Raw genomic sequence first — 24,126 nt, 5'->3', positions numbered from 1 at the left:
TAAACTTTAACCTTGATTATCTCAAAACTATAATTGATGGACTTGATCCACTTTAGCTCTGAACGCCTCATATATAGCTAATGAAGATTTTGGCAAACATTGGGGCAAGGGTCCTTAGGGTCATAGGTCTAATACAAGTTTATGCTTATGTTCTAGGGCACTTTACATTGCAAAAGTCTCATTTTATATTTTGACTAGATATAATTCTCAACACTGCCCAGGTTTTCTTAAAATTACTGAGAGGATTGAAAAAGTAACACACCATTATAAAGGTATATATATAAGCTATTACACATATACTGGCAGGATTAAAGAAGTGGCAAACCATTGTAAAGGCATATACATGTCTGAAACACATTGTTTGAAAACCATGGTAACCAAAGTAAACATCCCGAAAGTGATTGTTGAGGCCCAACTTTAAAGTAGCCTATTGCTCAAGTCAGGTCTCATTTAGTATATATTCAAAATTTGGTGACAATAAATCTAAAAGTATAGATTTATATAGAGAACATACACACTCTCTCACACAGAGAAAATCAATTTTATATATAGAGATTTCAGTGCCTTGATTTCATAGCAATATAACATATTAGAATACAATATTTGGTATATGACCAAGCATGTTGACCTAAATATTTGAAACACATTTTTGCACTCCTGAATTACACCTATTTTCAATATCTCCTGTAATAAACTTGGTGCCAAATATTTTAATTTGGAAGTCTAATTTTTTTCAAGTTCTCACGGAATAACCAATGTTTTTAATTCGGCTTCTACTGATAGCAAAAATTTATTGCCAGGAGAGAGCATATCAAGCGACAACTGAAGTAAACTAAAATGAAGAACTATAGCGTACTCTGATCAATGCAATAGCCAGGGTTGGGTTTTTGACGTCAAGCATCAAAAACTGGTTTAAACCGTCAAAAACTTAAATGAATTCTTTTGGATGATGTTTTGAACATAATAGGTATATAACATGATAAAGAACTTACCCTTTTGCATATTACAATGCTATATTTTTAAACACTAATTTATTATAATAATTAAAACAATACCAATTATAATTTGCAATTCTGAATTTTCAACACACAAATAATCTAGAACAGATAATACATAATTTTATGGTTCATTTTATCTAAACTATTGATTATCTTTATTCAATTTACAAAGTCAAATAGAGCTGTATATTCAAAATATGTGTGATCAGGGTTAGGTTTTTGACCTCAGAAACACAGTATTGAAACAGTGAGAAACTTATTATAATTACTTATATAGGTAGATTAAAGTGTATTATATTTTGAATTATAATTACTGTGTATAAAATATATATTTTGATAGTTTCAATTTTCTGATCTGCTCAAAATTTTATTCCATATTAAAATTTTTCACGCGGCATCTGTCAATACACTAATTAAACTAATTTATTCTCACCTAAAAATTTCTTAGCTTAGGTTGTATAAATTTAGTTTTAAAGAATAATTTCAATCAAAGAAGAGCTAGCAGGAGTTGATATACCAAAAGCATTGTTTTGCACATTTAAATACAGCCTCAATTCGAAAAAACATTACATTATACAAATGCCAGTAAATATACCATATCATAGTCAAACTTAGTTATTCTTACTTTTGCACTACGAATAAGTTACGGGAGTTTCTTAAGCACCATATACAAGCCAGCACTCCAAATTAAAAGACATTTTAGTCCTACAATTTAGTATTTTGATTGCTACATATATTTTAATGTTATACACAATAAGGATATTCTTTCAAGTATCAGTGATTATCTAGATAATTTAATAATAGCAGAAATCAACATTAAATATATGACATTTTTAAACACCTATTTGTTATGAAAAGAGTACAGCATGTAGTTTATATCATTTGTCACACCACGGTCATTTTCTGCTCGCAAGGGCTAATTTTAGACCGGGACCAGGGCCGTCATTTCAATTTTTTCCAGAAGGGGGGGGGGACGAAGCACATGTAATCTATGTATTTATAATATATATATATATTTGTATACATATATACCATTTCTAGTTTATTTTCAAAAGCCATTGGGGAGGCAATGGCCCCCCCGACCTCCCCCCCAAATGACGGGCCTGACCAGGACCTACAATTTATTGCCAATTACGAATGGCAGGCTTGTCTTTTATACTCATCAAGAGGGTGGTGCTCCGACCCCTTGATGGGGACTATCTGCTGTAGCAATTTTTTCTGCGGTCATGTTGCCGTTTTTGTTGTACCTGTGTCAGGAAATATTTCTGACAAGGATGAACTAGGTACCGAACTTGCGGCACCTCTAAACATCCTTTGGTACTTTAGGCGAGTATCTTATCGACCTGGGCTACTGCACCCCATGTAGTTCATATCAATATACATATATAAGCAGTTGAAGAAATTTTCGGAAGGTTGAGAATCATATGGAATTGAAGAATATCAAATAGTTCCACAGTTTTTCCTTCAGCTTTTATGCCATGTTCTATTCAAATTGCATATTTTATAAGAAAAAATATACATATATTGTACAAATTAATTCTGTAGAAAATAGAAAATTATTTTACAATCATATTTTAAACATTACATGCAATTAACATATTTCCAATGGGAATTTTTGTATTGAAAAGCAATATATGAAGTTTTTGACATGATAGTTTAAACCACGGTTTAAATGGTTAAAAACCTGCCAACCCTGGTAATAGCCCTTTAAGACCGGGAAAATTTTTGGAAACATGAATTTTTGTTAGTATCTTACTTTCACGATTGTTTAGGCTTAAAGGGAATATAGAGAAGGGGGTCCTCCTCTGAAACTTTTGTTGTTTAATTTTTTGGTTTTAATTACACAAGGCAATACAAATACAAGCATAAATTACACAAAGACAATGACACAAAATACACACATATATTACATGCACTATATAGCCCCAAGGACATGTTAGAAAATGATTAATTTTTATGAAATATGGTGAAATCTATTGTTCTATCACTTTCATCCCCAGAAACAAATTTCTGGCTACGACTCTAACTGATCTATAATTTATTACTATTGTTGGGTCCAGGATCACCATTTCCCTGGAATTAAACAAACTTATTGAATTTTGATGTAGAACATTTTTACTGTGTGCCACCAAAGGCAGTTGACATACACTAGTGTTTCTCAAAGTGTGCCAAGGATCCTCCAGGTGTCGCCACCCTTTGTTAGGGGCATTGTGGCAAGCTGGAGACATTTATTTGTGTATCTATTTATGCTTTGAAGTGGTTCTTTTATATGGGAAAATATCTACTAAACTGTTCTGGAGAGTGACCGATGAATTCCAATAGGGCAACTGACCACTCACCAACTCACTGTATGCCAGTTGGTGACCACTGAAATACACAGTAGAAATTTTAATAGAATTTACAAATTAAGTGAGCCTCTGTTCAATCAATGTCATGCAGAAAAAAGAGTTGATGGTGTAGGAATGCAGGGATATATATAAGGGCTGTTTCATCATGCGCCATAGTCTGTACCAGCTGACGTCATCGCTCAAACAGAACTGAGTGTGCCCACTTTGCTAATTACGGTAGTTTGCTATCACTGTACTGCCCATATTTGCCTATTCATCGGTTTCCTTTCCTCAAATATTTCAAAATTTAAATTAAGAAATTTTACATTTGCTTATGAGGTAACTTCCACTGAGAATATTTTTCTCGGATTCATTTAAGTTGAATCAGTCAATTTTTTATTGGGTTGATTGAAAGCCAACTCAAAACAGATAATTTCAATTATCTTTGGAAATTTCTAATCATTTTTCTCTTTGTTTTCATTTGAATTAGGCGCAGCCTTTAGAAGCCTTGGAGAGAGACTTTGTTATTACCAATATAACTGCAACATAAAAACATGGGGAGCAAATATTAAAAAAATGTCTTAATATAAAATGGTTGAAGTTATTATCATCATTATTTTGAATGCTAATATTGAAATATAATACTACTATTTGCCAACTATTTTTGGAATTTGATCTATTTTATAGCTTATAGATTATAAAAATATCACACGCATATTTGTGGCACTAAAACAGCACTATGAATAAAAATATCACTCACTTAAAACAGTAAAATAAGTAAGGGTCATTTCATGTCAAATCACCCAGCCATGACACCCATAGTCTCAGATTTCAATGATTTTTTTTCATTTGTTGCTTTTACCATCCTTATTAACCGTGTGAAATATTATTTGGATATCTCTAAAACTTTTTGAGAAAAAAAATGTTGAAATTTATCAAAAAATGATGCAGATGACTTTTCTGAGGCTCAATTTTTAAGTGGCATTGTTTGAGAAAATAAATCGTAACTTTTTCAATATATTCAAGTGAAATTTTCACTAAAGTGTTCACAAAAACATACAGAATATGAATAAAAACAATTCATACGCTTATTTAGGCACCCAGTTTAGGGGCTGATGCAGGGCACCGGTGTGTAGGCGCCTATCTGTAGGACCGGTTGTTGAGCTCCATTATTAAATATAATAACAATCAGAAGGTTTTAAATAATACATGTTTAATTTGGTACGGACACATAAAAATGAAAGACATCACATAACAATGGTTGCTTGCCGACTGCGAAGAAAAACATTCGATTTTTTATCGCAACTTGCGTTGCTAGGTAACAAATATTTGCACCAGAAAATTGCGAAGTGCGACGTCATTATTTTTCCGCAATCGGTAAAAGTTCAAGTAGAGGTCGCTACACACTCCCCCCCCCTAGTGTCAACGAAATGTCGTAGTCGAGTATCTGTCGGGGAAGTGGACATGACGACCGGAACGAGTCACAGTTGCTGGTACTGTACTTGGACGGACGGGTGACGTCGAAGGCACTTGGGTATGCTGGTCACTTAAGAAAGCTGGGATCAACCGATCGATGGAGATTCTCCTGGATGTCCCGTTGAAGTCGATGTCGAAGAATTTATCTCGTCGATCTTTGACCAGAAATGGGCCTTGATACGTTGGTTGCAAGGCAGAGTGTGGTGCATCGTTACGCACATATGTTGGCGTAGATCCGTGAGTTGTTGTAGGTATGGGTTTCATTGAACGCATTAGTTTTTGAAGTTGATGGACGAAATCGGATTGTTTGATGTCTGGTATTGCGGAGAAGTACTCGCCAGACAGTTGCAATGGTGATCCGTAGAGGATTTCGGCGGAGGAGCATCCTAAATCTTCTTTCACTGCGGATCTCAGGCCTAGTAGTGCTAATGGAAGAGCGTCAACCCAAGCTGCATGGGATTGGATTCGGCATCTTAGGGCAGCTTTCAGAGATCGGTGTTGTCTCTCGATGAGTCCATTCGCCTGAGGATGATATGCGTTCGTTTTGTGATGTTGGAATCCGAGGTATCTGCTTAAGGTTTGGAAAAGATGACTCTCAAACTGTCTTCCTTGGTCTGTGGTAATCTTCTGTGGTATCCCAAATCTGGCAAACCAGGTCACAATTAGGGCTTTGGCGACTGTTTCGGCAGTTTGGTCTGGCATAGGTGCGGCTTCGATCCATCTGGAATATCTGTCTATTATCGTTAGGAGGTACCGTGAGCCTTGGCATAATGGCAATGGGCCAACTATGTCGAGATTGATGTGTTCAAATCTATTGTTTGGTACTTTGAATTCGGCCAGAGCGGAACGAGTGTGTCGGTGAACTTTAGAACGTTGGCATGCAATCACGCTCTAGTCCACGCCTGACAATCTTTTTTGATGTTGCGCCAGATGAAGCGTTGAGAAACCAACTTGGTAGTAGCTTTGATACCTGAATGAGAAAGCATATGGAGTGATTCAAAAGCTTGTCTTCTGTGTGATTCTGGAATATAAGGACAGATGTGTCCCGTAGAAATGTCACAAAACAAGTGCTTCGTTATATTACTGTCCGGCAAACGCAGTTTGACGATTTTCAATGATGAGCTTTGTTGGAGTTCACGTAATTCATTGTCACATTGAGAGTCGGCAATCGCATCGTAGTCGATTGGTGATGGAGAAGCAATAGTTGCGATGCGTGACAAAGTGTCAGCAACTACATTGTTTGGTCAGGGAATATACCTGATATCAGTAGTAAATTCTGCGATAAAATTTAATTGCTGTAGTTGTCGAGGCGAAGCTTTGTTCGGGTCTTGTTTGAAGGCATACATCAATGGACGATGGTCACTATAAATGGTAAAATGACATCCTTCTAGCTGGCATTTGAAATGTTTAACTGCGCTATAAATAGCTAGAAGTTCTCTGTCATACGCACTGTATTTTACTTGAGACTGGGAGAGTGTGCGAGAGAAAAAACTGAGGGGTTGGATCACACCGTCATGCTCTTGCTGTAACACTGCACCGATGGCATTGTCCAATGCATCTGCTACGAGAGAAATGTGCGCGTTTGGCTTTGGATGAACGAGCAAAGTGGCGTTGCATAGCGCTTCCTTGACATCGGCGAAGGCTTGTGAAGCTTGTTGAGTCCAATTGAGTGGTTTCCGGCTGTTTTTCGCATGACCTGCTAACATAGCGGTGAGTGATCGCTGCAGGTCCGCACACTTAGGTATGAACCGGTGGTAAAAATTCAACATGCCCAGAAATCGGCGCAAGGAAGTGGCGGAAGTGGGTTGCATAAAGTTCTTGATGACATCTACTTTGGCGGATAATGGTTTGAGTCCATTCTAGCTAATTTCATATCCCAAGAATTTGATGGTCGGGACGCCAAATATGCATTTTGGCACATTTATGCACAGTCCGTATTCGTCAAGTCGACTGAATACTTCACGTAAGTATTGGAGATGAGTTTGCTCGTCTGGAGAAGCTACCAGGATATCGTCTAAATAACAGAATACGAATTCCAATCCTTGTAGGATCGTATTCATGAATCTCTGGAAGGTCTGCGCTGCATTGCGTAATCCAAAGGTCATATACGGAAATTCGAAGAGTCCAAACGGTGTAGTAATTGCTGTTTTTGGAATATCCGGCTCGTGCACTGGAATTTGTTGATACGCTCTAATCAGGTCGATTGAGGAATATATTGTCGTTCCGTGGAGAATGTGCGAGCAATCTGTGAGGAAAGAAATCGGGTAACGATCAGGAACTGTGATTTTGTTTAGTGATCTATAGTCTCCACACGGTCTCCAGCCGCCAGATTTCTTTGGCACTAGATGGAGTGGACTAGACCAACTGCTCTTCGAAGGCTGACAAAGTCATTGTTGCATCATGAACTCGAACTCTTTTCGCGCAACTTTCAACTTTTCAGTGGAAAGCCGTCGAGGTCGGGCAAAAACTGGTGGACCTGTAGTCTCAATGAAGTGCTTGATATTGGGCTCTTTAATTTTCTTATTTTGGATGTGTGGACGGAGAATATCAGGAAACTCTTTGACTATATCCCGATATGGCGATGATAATAGATCGATACCGTTCAAGCAAAAAGATGGAGCTGTGATATTTCTTGCAATGGAACAAGTGGCAGATAGCAAGTTCGTTCCATCGATGAGGCGATGATGTTTGCTATCGACTAACAGATTGAAATGTGATAGAAAATCTACACCAATAATTGGTCGAGTTATGTCGGCTATGATGAATGGCCAAGCAAATGTCCTCCAAAGGTTCAAATTCAATGTTAGAAGTTTGGTACCGTAAGTTGAGATAGAGGAACCATTGGCGGCTGTAAGAATCAACTTCTTGGGTTTCTTGTGGGTATTGACGACAGTTCGCGGGACGACTGACACATCAGCGCCCGTGTCGATCAAAAAAGTCCAGTTGGTGGAAGGATCGGCCAGTATGACTCTGTCGACGAATTGGCAGCCGTGGCCTTGGCCGGTGGACGACTGCCTTATTAGTTTCCCGGTGAGGTTTTGAAGGAGCAGGGCTGTTGACATTTCTTAGCCTGAGCTCCAAAACTGGTGTGATAGAAGCAGAAGCCATTTTCAGCTTGTTTGTATTGGGCTCGGCTGTGGGATCACGAGCGAGAATACCGTTCTCGATGACGGAATCGAGGTCTAGGCTGTCGCTGTGAAGTGTGAATAGCGGCCTTCAGCTCACTCAACTCTTTGGTCAGAGCTGCGACTTGTTGCTCCAGTGATTGGCTGATTGCGTTCTCAGGTCGACCGGATGCCGAACAGATATTTGGAATGGCCAACTCAGCAATTTTATCTGCCATCGAAGCGAGTTGTGGAAGCCCTTCGCTCGAAGCAGCTAGTATAGCTTGGACGTTAGCGGGGAGTTGCGCTAACCACAACGATTTCAGCAAGTCATCACTAAAATCGCGTCGCCAGTTTAGGCACCCAGTTTAGGGACCGATGCAGGGCACCGGTGTGTAGGCGCCTATCTGTAGGACCGGTTGTTGAGCTCCATTATTAAATATAATAACAATCAGAAGGTTTTAAATAATACATGTTTAATTTGGTACGGACACATAAAAATGAAAGACATCACATAACAATGGTTGCTTGCCGACTGCGAAGAATAACATTCGATTTTTTATCGTAACTTGCATTGCTAAGTAACAAATATTCGCACCAGAAAATTGCGAAGTGCGACGTCATTATTTTTCCGCAATCGGTAAAAGTTCAAGTAGAGGTCACTACACTTACATTTGAAATTTACATGCAAAAAATTATGTAAACTTTGTTTTTGTGGAATTTTTCTAACATATTTTTAGACCAGAGGCACAGCAGTTACCAAAACAACTTTTATTTTAAATTTCTCCTAAATATATAAAGTAAAATACTAAAGAAAAAAGACGGTTTTTTGACCATTAATGTATTTATTCTTGCTCGCAACACAAAATTCATCAAAATAAGACTAGATTGCTCTGATTTCAAATCATTCAACTAGATATTGAAATGCAACCCAACATTCCAGATTCCAATTATTATTTTTTGTTTATTACTTCTACCATCCTTGTTGACCATGAAAAATTTCATGTACATATCTCAAAAACTTTTTGAGAAAAAAAATGTTTTCTAACCTCACAAATGATGTCTCTAAGGCTAACCATTCAAGCAATATCATTTATGAAAATATATCATAACTTTGCAGATTTTCAATACATTCAGAATAAATTTTCACTAAAATGCTCACAAAAAAGGCAGATTATGAATAGAAAAGAAAATGTAAACCTTAAAGGGAAAAAATTCATTTAAATTTAATTTTATTATTTTTAACACAATTTTTTAAACACTTTTTTTGGATGCACAGCATGAATTTTCAATTTTTTAAAATTTAATCCTATTAATATATTAAGAAAGAAGACTTTAGAAAAGTAAACATTATTTTGAAAGTTAATACATTTGAGTAACAAAACACAATTGTACTTATATGACTAATTAATTTGTACATTTTGACTTAATATAATGATTCATGTTTAATAAAAAAGAAATTTACATTTTATTTTTCATGTACGCTTATATGTTTATTACAGTATTCACACTAAATTTAGTTTCATGAGAAGTTAATGAAAATAATTCAAAACAATTAATAAATTTTAAAATTCTAGGATTAAATGAATTCATGAAATACTTAGAAATGTTAATGTAATGTGTCAAATCAGAGTTGGTGAAAAAAAAAAGTTTTGGTTTAAATTCATATTTACCATAAATTCATTTATTATTGAATAAAATAATTTTTTAAATTAAACTTTCATGTTCAGATTCTTAGAAAAGTGTTGAATTCCAAATAATTAAAAGAATAATTAATTTCACTTTTAATTAATCTATAAATATTTCTTATGATGCAACAAAGGCGAACTTTTGCAATCTGATATTATATTTTTTCATTAAGGATTATTTTGTATTTGATATAAAAATCCAGATAATATTAATCATATATATAGATGTATTTTGAAGTTTTTTTAACATGCTTAATTGTAAAGTTATTTTACCAAAACGGTGTTAAATTTTTTTTTCAATTTTATTTTTACAGCATATATTTTTAATAAACATATATTTAATATATATGATAAATATGAAATGGTTATACTTGTGTGGCAAAAAATTTTACATTATAATATTTATGCAGGCCTATAATATTTTTCCCAAGAAATAATTTAAAATTGCTGATAAAAAGCCAGAATATGAGGCATCAAATCACAAAGAATGAAATAATTTACTGATAGAACCTGATTGTTGTAGCTGAGGCAGATGGAAGAGAGTAAAATTAAAACCTAATGTATATAATGCCTGGTGGTGATTTATTAGATGTGATGTTTCTTGTTGTGATGATGATTGTAAAAAATAATAGCTTCTGTAAAGATATAAACTATAGCACACTGGTCTTTGTCCCTCAGAGGACAGCTGGTGTCTTGTTTAATTATAAGACTATCACTAGCAGGTGATGATAAAGTCACTGCTGCTGCTTCATTGAGAAAACTAAAACAAAAGTGTTAGAACTAAACTGCCCTCCCCCCATGAAATAATGTCTCAATTATGATCTTGCTGAAGACAGAATGTGCTCCGTAGAGTAGCCTACTCCAGGATTAGCAAATTTTTCTTATGATAACCCAATTTCCATTTGAGCTGAATATTTTATATCATTTTGGAATTCAAAGCAAAAAATGTCAGAAAAGACACTTGAAATTTATAGTGTTGGAAAAGAAACTGGATCTGACTGTCATAAAAAGTGTTATGCAAAAGTGAAAAATCTGTTACCCATTACATCATTGGACCCATCGGACAAAAATCTTTTTATCTTGAGGAGTGGAGCAAGTTCTGAACATTTATCTACTGTGTTCAAGCATCATAGAGCTTTTTTCTCAATGAAGTATGAAATATACACGAAAGCATGCTTTAATCTTTTTAAATGTCATGAGAAAAAAATAACAAGGTTTAAAGATATTAAACTTGTATTTTTCACAGAAAATAAATGAAATAGATGGTTTTACAAAATCAATTCTAGAGCAAAAATTATGCCATGCTTGTAGAGACAAAGTGAATAAACACATCAATAAATTAGGTGAAGAAACTGAATATTGTGAAGAGATGAACAGTGATATTGATGTAGAAATAAGTAACTTGGAAATGTAAATTTCTAAACAAGAAACACTTGAAGAAATAAATGCATCTCTACAGAACATAGAAGTGTCATCAGTTAAACTTCATAGGGTAGCTCCACAATGCAGGTCAAACTATGCCAAAAGAAAAGTTGAATCTGCCTATGACACTTTAAAATCAAAGGTTTGTAAAGTTTTTGAAGAAGAATTACCAGAAAATGAATCTCAAAGCACACTTAATGAAGATATTAAACAGAAAGCAAATTATATTATTTTGATAGAGTTAATTCGAAAAAAGACTCAATTTAACCATCACAACAAGAGAAAAATTTCACATTTTAACTCTGGCCCCTGCTTCGTGGAATAAGGGGGGGGGATTTATATTTTTTACAGCGAAGGTAGTTGGGAGCAGATCAAGGGTAGAAATGTACAGTGCTTATGAATGACAATTCGATGAAGTTTTCATAATGCCCACAGGATGAGCACCGACAAAGGCAATGTTATCACCAATAAGAAAGATGACTATGGGTCAGTTGCATAGATATAATATAACCATTAATCTTATGTTTATAATCACTCGCATATCTTTGGCTGGATTGTTTGAATATTTTCATAGTTTGTATTAGCGTCTAAGCTTTGTCTAAGCTTTTGGTACAAGGTTGGTATGCTTGGTCTACGGCTCCAGTCAATGATTAGTAAAAATTTCTTCTTACAATACAAGTGAATTAACATTAACAGAGAATGTAAGATTATGTATGTTCAGAGGTATATTTCCTAGGTGGGGAGAGGGTATGCAGGCTTTATCCCAAGATGACAAGTTCAAGTGAAGGGGCATGACCAAAATTAAGTAATTGGTGATCAAGAAAATAAATTAGAAAGGAAGAAGGAAGGCAAGGTTTAAATAGCCCACAGGTGGGAAAACTATAAATCCGCCTCTGATTATAGCTTACATTTATTAGGATAATTTTAATTTTAAAAACAATTCGTATTGTACATATAAACACTCCCCAATATCTAAACCTTTATTTATTTTCAGTGCCTTTGAGTAACATTTTATTTAAACACTTATCTAATGTGAATATCGCAATAAAAAGCCAGATGATGATTAATAGAATAACAAAAGTGATGCTATTTTAAACTATCATAATTTTTTCTTTTTTTTAACGATACGTAGGACAATATTGCAATTTAAAAATTAAATTCAAACAATTTAATTTAAAAGTACTACATTAGTTTTTGTCATCCACATAATCTGTATTTTTATTTTATGATACAACAAAAACTCAAATAAAGAAAATTAATAATAGGCTAATTCATTCAATTGCATTAAAAGTTTTTCTAATTTCGGCACATGAATTATGGGGGGGGGGGGGACTTTTAAACACACGCGGAAACCAACATATCATTTCCCCGTTCGGTTTTGCAATATTCCACATTTTTGCCAACAGAAATATTTAGACCGAGCACACTAACCTTGTACCAAAAGCTTAGATGCTAATGAAAACTATGTGAAAATATTCAAACAAGCCAGCCAAAGATATGCGACTGATTATAAATATAAGATTAATAGTAATATTATATCTTTATGCGACTGAACCATAGTCATCTTTCTTATTGGTGATTACATTGCCTTTGTCGGTGCTCATCCTGTGGACATTATGAAAACTTCATCGAATCGTCATTCATAAGCACTGTACATTTCCACCCTTGATCTGCGCCCAACTCCCTTTGCTGTGAGAAATAGAAATCCCAACAAAAGCAGGAAGTGTGGCTTACACGGTGAAAATTAAATATTAATTTAATTGAATTATTAATTAATTAAATATTTCATGTTCTTATGGAGATACTGTAATGGTAATACTGTAATGGGACAGATAGAAATTTACCGTTAAAGATAGGTTCACTGTAATTTGGGGAATATCATACTATTGGTATTGGCTCTGTCCTTAACTCATTAATGATGACTTTGATTTTTTTTAAAAACAAAAAATAATCAGTGGAACCACTTCCACCATTTATTGGCAAAGAAAAAACTTAAAATTTAGAATGGCAAATTTTTTTACCAACCAGCATTAATGGGTTAATACCTTGTGTATTTTTTCTCTTCATTTCAAAATTAGTGTTTGTAATTAGTCTTCAATTGGAAGCTATTGCATGAAGTAAAATATCATTTACACAGATGAAATCTGAAAAGAAGCACTGTGTTTTAAATAGAAAGAGTTTGGTAGATACTCTCCTAGAAACTGCTGTGGTGGTCGAGTGGTTATAGTGACGGATTCGCGATGCGAGGATCTGGGTTCGAACCCCACAGTGGTGGTCGGCTGAAGTTGGTTTTCTGTGGTTCCCAACTTTAAGGTGCAAATGCGAGCCGATCTCCCCGTTAAAAAGTCTCGCCACAGAGAGCAACAGTCCTACAATGATAAATCATTCAATCATAACACTTCACTCATAGTTAGAAAAACTGGTGGCAGAGATGGCAGCACTACACATAACAAGCATTACAGAGAAACAAAAAAAACTTCACGTCAGGTTTTACTACACGTACACGCACATTCCTGCATGTACCGATTCGTTGGGTTCCGCGAGGGGAGGGGGGTGGTGTAGCAGTAGTAGGTAGGGCCTCCAAAAAATGGCTCGGGGATCCATGATGTTCTTAAGTCAGCCACCTCGTTGGGCAATTTGCCTGTTGTGGCGTTATATTTGTATTTGTATAAACCACATAGCAGGTTACTACCTATTACTACCTTTTTTGATTTCTTCAATTAATTTTTCTTCCCTGTTCGCTTCGTAATTGCAGGCCATTTCACAATTGTAAGTAGAAAAGCCAAAAATTTGAAAACAGGAGGATTTCCAGGGACTATAACATTATATAGTTCTGTTATAACACCTATTTTTCAAGCAATCAAGACCGATAAAGATCAGTACGAGATGAAAGTGTGCATAGCCGGACAATGGTCTGATGCAACACCCCAACTTCAGGAAAATATGATATTTGGGTATTTTTCATTTACTTTTTCTTTTAAAGGGTGGAGTGACCCTTGTTGGCTTTATAAATGCGAAAACACTATTATACAAGTGGGAGATTAATTTGTTAACAATTGTACTACAGCTCTCAAAAGGTCGTAAAGAGAAGAGGGAGGGAAGAGTGTTGTCTGTCTTTGAAGGGATATTTTGAAGAGAGCTAAACTTTTTAAGGAGATTAACTAATGGTCTTTACTGGTCACAAATCAACATTTTCAAATTTTTTTCTTATGACTTGTGATTGCATGGAAAAAACAAGTCAATGGCTTAGAGGAGGGGGGGCCTAATAGTCCAGGGGTGAACATGATGCAAGTCAGGGTTGGTAAAAAAAACCAGGTTTTTTGGTTTAAACCAGGTTTTTTTGGTTTAAACCAGGTTTTTTTGTTTTAAATAGTATTAACATTAAAAACAATGAAATTTCTGAAAAATCATTCAAACTTCCAATAATTAACAAAAATAAAATGTTTATTAATGTAATTAACACTATTCCCATGCTAATTAATCAATAAATATTTATTAAATTTTAACAAAAACCAACTTTTGCCATTTAATTATTTTTTGCTTAACTCAATGGATTACTGTGTGTTTGAAAATTCTTTTAATGTTATTATTAATCATATAATATATAAAGGTTTTTCTCCAGTTACTTTCAGTATACTTAATTACGAAGCTATTTTGCAAAAAGTAATAAAAATTAGGTGAATATAATGCATTTAATGAAGCATAAATAATGCAGATTAATTAACGATTATTTACGATATACAGGGTGATTATAACTAAGGTTCTGATTTCAAAACACTGTAAAAAAAGAGCGATTGTCAGAATGACTTGAAAATTGACATGAATATTCCTGAAAAAATTCAATTTTATTTGATAAAGGGGAAAAAATAATTAAAAATGTAAAATTAATGACATCATCCAACATGTGGGAAATTTGCTCGCAGAATGGAAATGATAGCCAGTCATGGCAAAATTATAACTTAATTATAGCATTGCACGAGTCCATAATTCACGGAAACATCACAAAAAAAATGAAGTAATTGAACAAATAACTACAACTTACTCAAAAAATGTTAAATATGTTGTCCACCGCGTGTTCTGGCTATGAGGTTGAAAGCACAAAAATTCTTGTTCAACAGCAGAATCGGAGTATGCCATGGTCATAATGTGGATGTGCTTGCAATTCAGCTTTATTAAACCAAACACGCCCCCTTTCCCCGGTTCATATTCCTGAGGAATGAGGAACTTCTAACATATAGGGAATGTGCTGGAGATTGCAATTCACCAAAGTTTGCAATCTGACCACTATAACATTTTGAGGTACCCCCACAGCCAGAAGTTGCAAAGGTTAAGGTGCATCCTGTCAAAATGGGTCTTCAGCAGCTGCTTTGCTGGTATTGCAATGTGCATCTTGATAGAAGTTCTATCCACACACTGATGCTGTGGAAGTGCCGAAATGATGTGGTTGCACAAAATAGATTATACTGCTGGCCAAGTACAGCATCATCTACTTGCACATTTTGCACTTTTTTCTTTTCCATTGCTTCAGGAGTATCCATGCAAATTTTCAAGTCATTCCGATCAGTACTTATTGTATAGTTTTGGAATCAAAACTTAAATTATAATCACCCTGTATATAGCTGATTATTTTTCATAAATATGTTACTACTATACAGTAGAACCTTGATTTACTGGGCTTAACAGTGTGTGTGTGTGTGTGTGAAAGTATAAAAAAAACAACTATTGAATATTAAGACTGGGAGATATACCGTAGGAGATGTGCTACTTATGGGAAAGAAAATGAAAATGTAAGTGAGGTAATGTAACTACTAGTACACTAGTCTTTGTCCTTTAAGGACAGCTGGTGTCTTTATTGGATTATAGGACCACCTGCCCCTAGCATGATGGTGTCACTACTGTAGCTGCTTCTTTGTGAAGAGAAAAAGAAACACTGTGAGATAAATACACCACTACATTTAGATGTGTGATGCACTCCTTATTCATGAATTTGCTTAAGATAGAGCATCAGAATGTAGCCAAAGGTTAAAAAATGTTGTAAGAATGAGAAATTTTGGCTTTTATATATAACTTTAAATGACTAAGATACTTCATATGAAAAATCTATATATATTCTGGCCACTTTTATGAGACTTTTTGAAAAAAAACCACTTATAAAATCTTATGTCATTTAAAGATATGCCATCAGAATGTACCCCAAGGATATAAAATGTGGTAAAAAATGAAACATTTTGGCTAATAATGAACCAATATGATATTTTTCAAGGAAATAAAATGATATTTAGGCAACTTTTATTTGATTTTTTGAAAAAAACCAAGGTTTAAACCAACGTGGTTTAAACCAAACAACCCTGCCTGCCACTGTAATTTAGGCTACTCTATAAAGTTTAATAAAACAAAAAGCAATTACTAAATCAGCTTGTTTAATCACAAGCAGCTCTTTTTTTGGTTGGAGCAAAATCATAAAATGTGACTCTTTAATTTGTTATCAAATATTGTACTATACCTAATGTTTATCTGTACATATTCTGGAGTAATTTGAAATATTTAATGGTAAGTTTTTAATTATATATGTCGGAGCGCAAATTTTTTATTACAACTTTTTTTTAGAAAGCCTGACATTTTTAGAAATATTGGTTCCAATTAAACAATATTTATATGCAAAATTGCATCCTGATTAACGTGAATTTGACTTGGGAGCTTATTGTAGTCTAACCTATCACATAACTTTGGGTATGTAATGAAGAAAAGATAACTATTTCTCTTCCTCAGTTTATTGTTCTGTGAGTTTGGGGGAGGGAGGGGAAGCAATTATTAATTGTAATTTACACTATTCCCATACTAATTAATCAAAAAATATTTCTTACATTTTAACAAAAACCAACTTTTGCAATTTAATTATTTTTTGCTTAACTCAATGGATTACTGTGTGTTTGAAAATTCTTTTAATGTTATTATTAATCATATAATATATAAAGATTTTTCTCCAGTTACTTTCAGTATACTTAATTAGGAAGCTATTTTGCAAAAAGTAATAAAAATTAGGTGAATATAATGTCTTTAATGAAGCATAAATAATTCAGATTAATTAGCAATGATTTACGATATACAAGGTGATTATAACTAAGGTTCTGATTTCATGACACTGTAAAAAAAGAATGATTGTCAGGATGACTTGAAAATTGACATGAATATTCCTGAAAAAATTCAACTTTATTTGATAAAGGGGAAAAAATACTTAAAAATGTAAAATTAATGACATCATCCAACATGTGGGAAATTTGTACGCAGAATGGAAACGATAGCCAGTCATGGCAGAATGATAGCTTAATTATAGCATTTCACGATTTCATAATTCATGGAAACATCACAAAAAACGAAGTAATTGAACAAATAACTACAACTTACTTAAGAAATGTTAAATATGTTGTCCACTGCGTGTTCTGGCTATGAGGTTGAAAGCACAAAAATTCTTGTTCAACAGCAGAATCGGAGTATGCCATGGTCATAATGTGGATGTGCTTGCAATTCAGCTTTATTAAACCAAACGCCCCCCCCCCCCCGTTAATATTCCTGAGGAACTTATAACATATAGGGAATGTGCTGGACCCCAAAGCAGAATATGCCGAAATGTGCGACATATGTCGCAGAACAACCAGTGCTGTTGCGGAACAATCTGGAAGAATTGTAAAAAAAGTGTAGAAAAGCGCTATTATGTATATGTGAATTTTTACCGCAGAACATTTTCAGTCAGCTCAGGGCTCGTTGCAGAACATCGCAAAACATTCTGCTTTGGGGGTGCTGGAGATTGCAATTCACCAAAGTTTGCAATCTGACCACTGTTCATAACATTTTGAGTTCATAACAGCCAGAAGTTGCAAGGGTTAAGGTGCATCCTGTCAAAATGGGTCTTCAGCAGCTGCTTTGCTGGTATTGCAATGTGCATCTTGACATAGGCGTAAACTTATTGAAAATGTTGGGGGGGCTCAGGCTCTAGTGGAACCTCGTTTATACGACGCGTCGTATAAATGCGAAAGCAGTACTGAAAAACGAACTTTTTCCGAAAATTACCCTCCCCCCCACTTTTTTTTTACAGACGTTTCCGAAAAAAAATTTTGTGAAAATCTGTCGTTTTGATTCAAAATCTTATGCTTGAGAAGAAATATACTTATAATACTATCATAACATTATTGTTGCTAAAGTCTCAAGCAATTTTACGGTATTCATTTCAAGATTTAACAGAAAAAAAAGCGTTATTTAAACGTTATGTAAAACGTCCTTTACTTGACAGAGAACACCGTTACAAAATTATCGAATGTGGGGGCGACAAAAATCCCAGTTACAGCCCTGGCTATCAGCATACCGTAGCCCGTTCAATAATTATTTCAGTACCTGTCAAAAGCCATGGAACACAGGGCCACAACTAGGGAGGAGCAGGCGGGTCTCGTGTCCCGGGCGCTAGACCGGATGGGGTGCAAATTTCATTCTAAAACCTCTCCTTCAACATTACAAGGGGGGCGTCAAAATGCGCGCTTGCCCCGGGTAACCAAGCATCTAGTTGCAGCCCTGATTGAACCAGTCAATCATTTTAAATTTTATTACTTTTTCAGTAAAAAATATGCATGAGAAACTACAGTCGATCCCGCTTAGTTTTTCCGCTTACAACGTTTCTTCATGATGGGTTTTTGAAAACTGTAAAACACTGTATTTCAGTGACACGTTTTCACCAATTGAAAAATTATGTGATTCGATTGATAGAAAAGGTGTTTTCCAAAGACTTGGGAGTTCGAATCGAAGTGAAAACGTCGATTAATTGAAGTGTATACAGGCAGGGCCCTGGGTAAAGCAGGAATTAGGAGGCTCTTGCGACAAGAGTCAAAGATGTTAATTGGTCAGTGAATGTATGTTGTTTGAATTTCGGGGGCTCAAAGTTATAAAGGCTTCATTTGCCCATGAAGAAATTAGGCCCTGTATACAGGGATAATGTATAGAAATGTATAGCAACTGAAGCAAAACCTCGTACAAATAAGTAAGGTCAGAAACGTAATAGGGAGATATATACAAAGGGTTCCATTACATTTTCCTAAATACAGTAAAATCTCCATAAATGATCACCTGTACTCAAACACAAATATGCATCAGTGGTCGCCTCTATTCGGCGTAAAATTTCTATGGTGGAGCCCCGTACGCTCTCCTTATATTCATTTATCGAATTTACTGATTTATTTTCTTCGAGTGGGTGCGGAGCCCCCGGGAAGTGTACACGGAGCACCGGTTGAGAACCGCTGCTTCAGTGAAAAGTCTCCCAAACTTTTTGTGTTCCATAGCTCTTCTTTAAAAAAAATTTCTTTCTCATTTCTCCCAACTCAAGCCCACCCATAGGATCCTATACTAAACCCATAGCTTCTATCGACCCTTTGGACAATTGCATCGACCCCTTCCCCCAGGGGTCGATATTTCACACTTTGGAAAGCACAGCTTCAGTGGCCATTCTTGGTTATTATACAACTTAATTTAATGAAAGGTCACGGGAAATTGACCTTTTTAATTTTGATTTATTCATTTTTTTTTTTTTTGCACTATTTATAAATTTGTTATGATTAGTCCTGTTTGTTGCATTTATATAAATTAACCTCTTTTTAGCATTAATGTGTATATAAATGTATGTAATTGAAGAATTTTCAGAATAAGTGCAAATTTTCAAGTTGTGCGGAAGATTAATTAAATTTTTGTAATTTTTCAAATTAATATTGCTCATAATACAATAAAAGTTCGTTATAACAACAGCTCACAACCACAAGAAAAGTTCTCGCTGTAACGTAGTTCTCATTATAAACGAATTTTCACGTTTCGCTCTGTAAGGACATAAAATTATTGAAAATTGCTGCTTTATCTGCATTGGGACGTCTTTGAGATCATTTCGTTCTAATATTAACGATTGAACGGAACTCTAGTCATGTGAAATTGATTTTTGATCTCAAATCAGTTGATTCTCTAAGAGTATAAGACGTTTTCCATAGAATTTCGTATCATCAAAGCGGTTTAGATGACCAACTGAACAATTAAAAGTCTGAACTTATTACATTCATGCTCACTTCCATGGATTTATGGATCAGGCAACATCGTCTATCGAATCGGAAATTCGACATTTTCAAATAGTTTGGTTGCTCAACTACAAGGACCTTCTAGCTACATGGACCATACCCGAAGCCCGGGTGCTTTATTTGCTTGTCATTTCTTTTTTTTCAAGTAAAAAGAAGTAAAATCTCAGGAGAAAAATCCGCCCATTTTTGACATTATTCATGTTTTGTTACTTGTGTGCACGTGTAGTTTGCTTCTTTTTCGAGCAACTTTTTCTTTCTATTAGTGAGCAGCTACAGTACTAATAAATAGAAATTCTTAAATAAAATACATGTAGAAATCATTTGCATGAGAATGTTTTTGCAAATGAATATGCATCGAGATAAATAGAAAAGATGCATTTAAAAAAGCATTTGCGTTTTTTGCTTGGTTATTTGTTCTTTTAGCACATATTTTCTCAGTTTTAGTTCATATTTAGCCATTTTTTTTAAGTGGAAAATTCGGGCTCTAATTACAGGCGAATCCCGTTTTAACGAATACCGTTACAGCGAAAATATCGTTTTAACGAATGGTTTTCTAATCCCTCTAATAAGTATACATAGGAACAATGCAAACAATCTGAAATTTCTTTATAATGAAGTGTTTTCTCCGGTTTCTTGGAGTTCGTTATAACAGGATATTCGACTGTATAACAATCATTTAATGTATTGTTATCAAAGTGAATGGGACAAGGGCGTAGCCAGAAATTTCGTTCGGCAGGGGGGACCAAAGTGACAGAACAATAGATTTGGTCATCTTTTTCCCCTTTTTTCGGTCATTTTCTCACATTTCGGACGAGGGGACCAGACACCCAAGTCTTCCTCTTCGCTACGCCCTTGGAATGGGACTACCCCTGAGCATGAGCGTACCCAAGAAAACCAATCTATTGGGGGGGGGGGGGACACGGAATTTCTTTCAGAGAATTTTTGAGTTGGTGCCAATTTCCCAAAAGCATTTAATTAACAAAAATTTATTTGATTGTTGGGGGCGTAGCCTTTGCCCTTGAGCCCCATTCTAGTTTGATCACGGTCCAAGTAAAAATATACTTTCATTCTCTCTCTCTCATTGAAACGAGCACAACTCCGGTCTATCGCCATAGGCAATTTATTCAGATCTAGTCATGCCGTAAATCTGAGTATATCCTCCCAGGATTCCCCCAGATCTCATGAATCCCGAAATCCCCTGGGCGGGGTCATGAAAATGACTATATACAAAAAATATATTCAGAACAGTATATGCATCTTTATTTATTCCAGGGTTGGACAAACCCCAAGTGCCAGGTCACCATGGTGACTGGAAAATCTGTATTCGCGCCTAAAATTTTGTATATGTGATTGCTAAATCAGAATCTAGTGATGGCTCAAAATTTTCCGATTTCATAATTGTCTTCCAACATGGAAAGGAGCAGAGCCACAACTAGAGAAAGCAGGTAGGTCTGGTGCTCCGGACGCTGGACCAGAATGTGAGTCGAATTCACCCTTTAACTGCTTCTTCTACATGCAAGGGACGCCGAAATTCCGAATTGCCCCAGGTGACAAAGTATCTAGTTGCGGCCCTGGGAAGGGGTCATCAATTCCCAGAAAGGTTGAAAAAAGATTATTTAAGATACTTCTCTCGTGAAAAAACCATGCTTGGCTCTTACAAAATTTGGCTGGTGCCTAGATTTTTTAATGATTTTTATCGAGCCCTGTATTTATTTATATTTTATGATACAGTGTATATTTCCCCCAAAATCAAATTACATGTCACTTATTTAAGATTTATTTTGCTCTCATATATTGAGTCATATATCAGGTTTTAAATTAGAAAAATAATAATTTTTTTAGTTGCATAAATTTCTTATTAAAAACTCGATTCAAATATTGTCACTTTTACAAGTATGCAAGCCAAATGGAGTTTAAATTTTTCTTAAATAAATTTTAAATATGATTGAAAAAAATAAAACATGGTAAGTTTTATTAATTTATTGATATGTCTAACAGAAAAAAAAGTATTTTATACTACGCTTTATTGATTATAAGTATTAGAGGGCTGCAAAATCTAGATTGTTTTTGAAGATTCTGAATAAATTATCATTAAAGAAAATGTTTAAAATGCATGAATTTATCAAAAATGTGTAGCTATATTTAATATTGCTTACTTTTTCTGTCAGGAAACTGTGCGGAATCACGAGGAACTTTTCCGTTTTCTTGTAATACAACATGTTTTACTAACAGAAGGTTATAATGTACGTGCACAACCGAATGTGGTCCACACAAACCATAAAATACTGTGGAACTGTCTATCTCAACATTTGTGGGGTTTTTTTTTTCAGGGGAAAAACAAGGAGTTTACTTCAAGTGGCTCCAAACACAGCTATTCTTATTTTGCAGAATCGCAAACCTCGTCTAGATTTTTCTTCACCACCGTAATTTCTTTATATTCCAATTAGGATCATCTATGTCGGCGTCCTTCACGGATGGCCATCCATTAAGCACAAAAGCTTTTAAAGCCTTGACCGGCGGCGTCAAGAAGAATGTAGTTTTCAGGATCAGAAGGGGGGTCCCCATATGGACGGATGCCTCCAGGTGACATATTCCCCACATAAGCGACACGCTATACACTCCCCGTCCTTCTAATTAGGAAATGGTGATTGTATTCAGTAAACCTGCATTGAAGCAGCCGAAACTGAACCCTATTGAAATGCTCTTTGTCAGCTGCAGAAGGTGCGGCCCCTTTATCATGGAAAAAAAAAATACATGGAATAAAAAGTCCGCCAAAGCTCCCAGGCTAGAAGCCCTTCTCCAGTATGTGGGAGTCCATGGCCGTGCTTATAGCTCGCTGAGTGCCCCCCCCCCCGGGAAACACGCCACTAGATGCCACAGACGGGCTGTAACTAGGAGTGAAGATCATTTTATTGTCGGGAAAGGGGGGGGGGAAGCATCGAAATACCTCCTTGAGATCGACTGTGATGCCGCAAGATATTTAAAATTTCTAACAGTGCTGCGAACGTAAACAGGGCATGTAAAACCCCCTCTTTGCGGTCACCGGCTGGACAAATAGAAATTCGTCCGTAAAAAAGAATTGATCGGGAAAGGAGGAACCCTATTAAAACCTTGAGAATAATTCTTCATTTTGAAATAAACACAATTTTTCGAATAACATAAGTAAGAAATACTACATCCTTTTTGGAAAAATTCCCCAATTTAATTTGCAATGGAACATAGAAAAAATTACAGTATTTTCCGATAAATAGAGGTCGCATCCTGTAAAATGGCCGGAAAAAAGTGTTTGTGGAAAAATCGCCACTTTTTTTTTTACATGTCACAGCTTCGTATAAAGGCCCAAACTCACTGTACTGACGTGACGTGATTATTCCGAGTCTAGGTGTGGAAAACGTATCCATGCGATTTTTTTGGGGGGGGAGAGGGGAAGATTGAGCCAGCTCTCCGAAATTAATAAGAGGGGGGGGGGAGTCTCGATCCCATTGGCTTAAAACAAGTTACGACAGGTAATATAAGTTACGACTTAATGCACTTAACATACGACTTAATACAAGTTACGCTTACGACAGGTCCAAGCACTTCCCTGTGAAAAATCGGGGTCCTCGCGAAAGATCTGTCCAACGGCGACAGGATCATTTTAGTCGTGGAGGGAGGGAAGAGTATGTAATTTTTTCACCCTCTCCCCACTAAAAAAAACGATCGAAACGATATTTCTCGTCTTCCACCCCCCCCCCCCACAATTAGCAGTCCCCACAAGAATTCCGCCTGTGAAAACTGCCTTCTTCCCCAGTTCCGGCCCTGGCTACCTAAGTGTTGGAGTACTGGAAACAGGGCTGGGGGGGAGGGGTCGAATGTCTAGGGTGCCGGACCAGAGGGGGGGGGGACGCAAATTTCACCTTTTAACCTCTCTTCAACATTTATTGAAATACCGTATTTAAAATTTCTATATAAGAGTGCTGCTAACGTAGATAGTTTGAGAATCCCTGATTTATAAGGAGGAAATTTCATAT

At 35.6% G+C, this 24,126-nt stretch overlaps 1 protein-coding gene across 2 annotated transcripts in view; it reads right to left on the bottom strand.

Moving 5' to 3' along the window:
- LOC149067641 (uncharacterized) overlaps positions 1-24,126 on the bottom strand; it is an 84,049-nt gene that overhangs the window by 42,891 nt on the left and 17,032 nt on the right. The gene's annotated exons all lie outside the window — the stretch shown is intronic.

The sequence above is a fragment of the Pholcus phalangioides genome, unplaced genomic scaffold (assembly GCF_987345545.1).
Source record: "Pholcus phalangioides strain wild (caught in Gottingen) unplaced genomic scaffold, Ppha-v1.0 ptg000029l_1, whole genome shotgun sequence".
Lineage (NCBI taxonomy): Eukaryota > Metazoa > Arthropoda > Arachnida > Araneae > Pholcidae > Pholcus > Pholcus phalangioides.
This window is presented reverse-complemented; position numbering and strand designations above follow the sequence as displayed.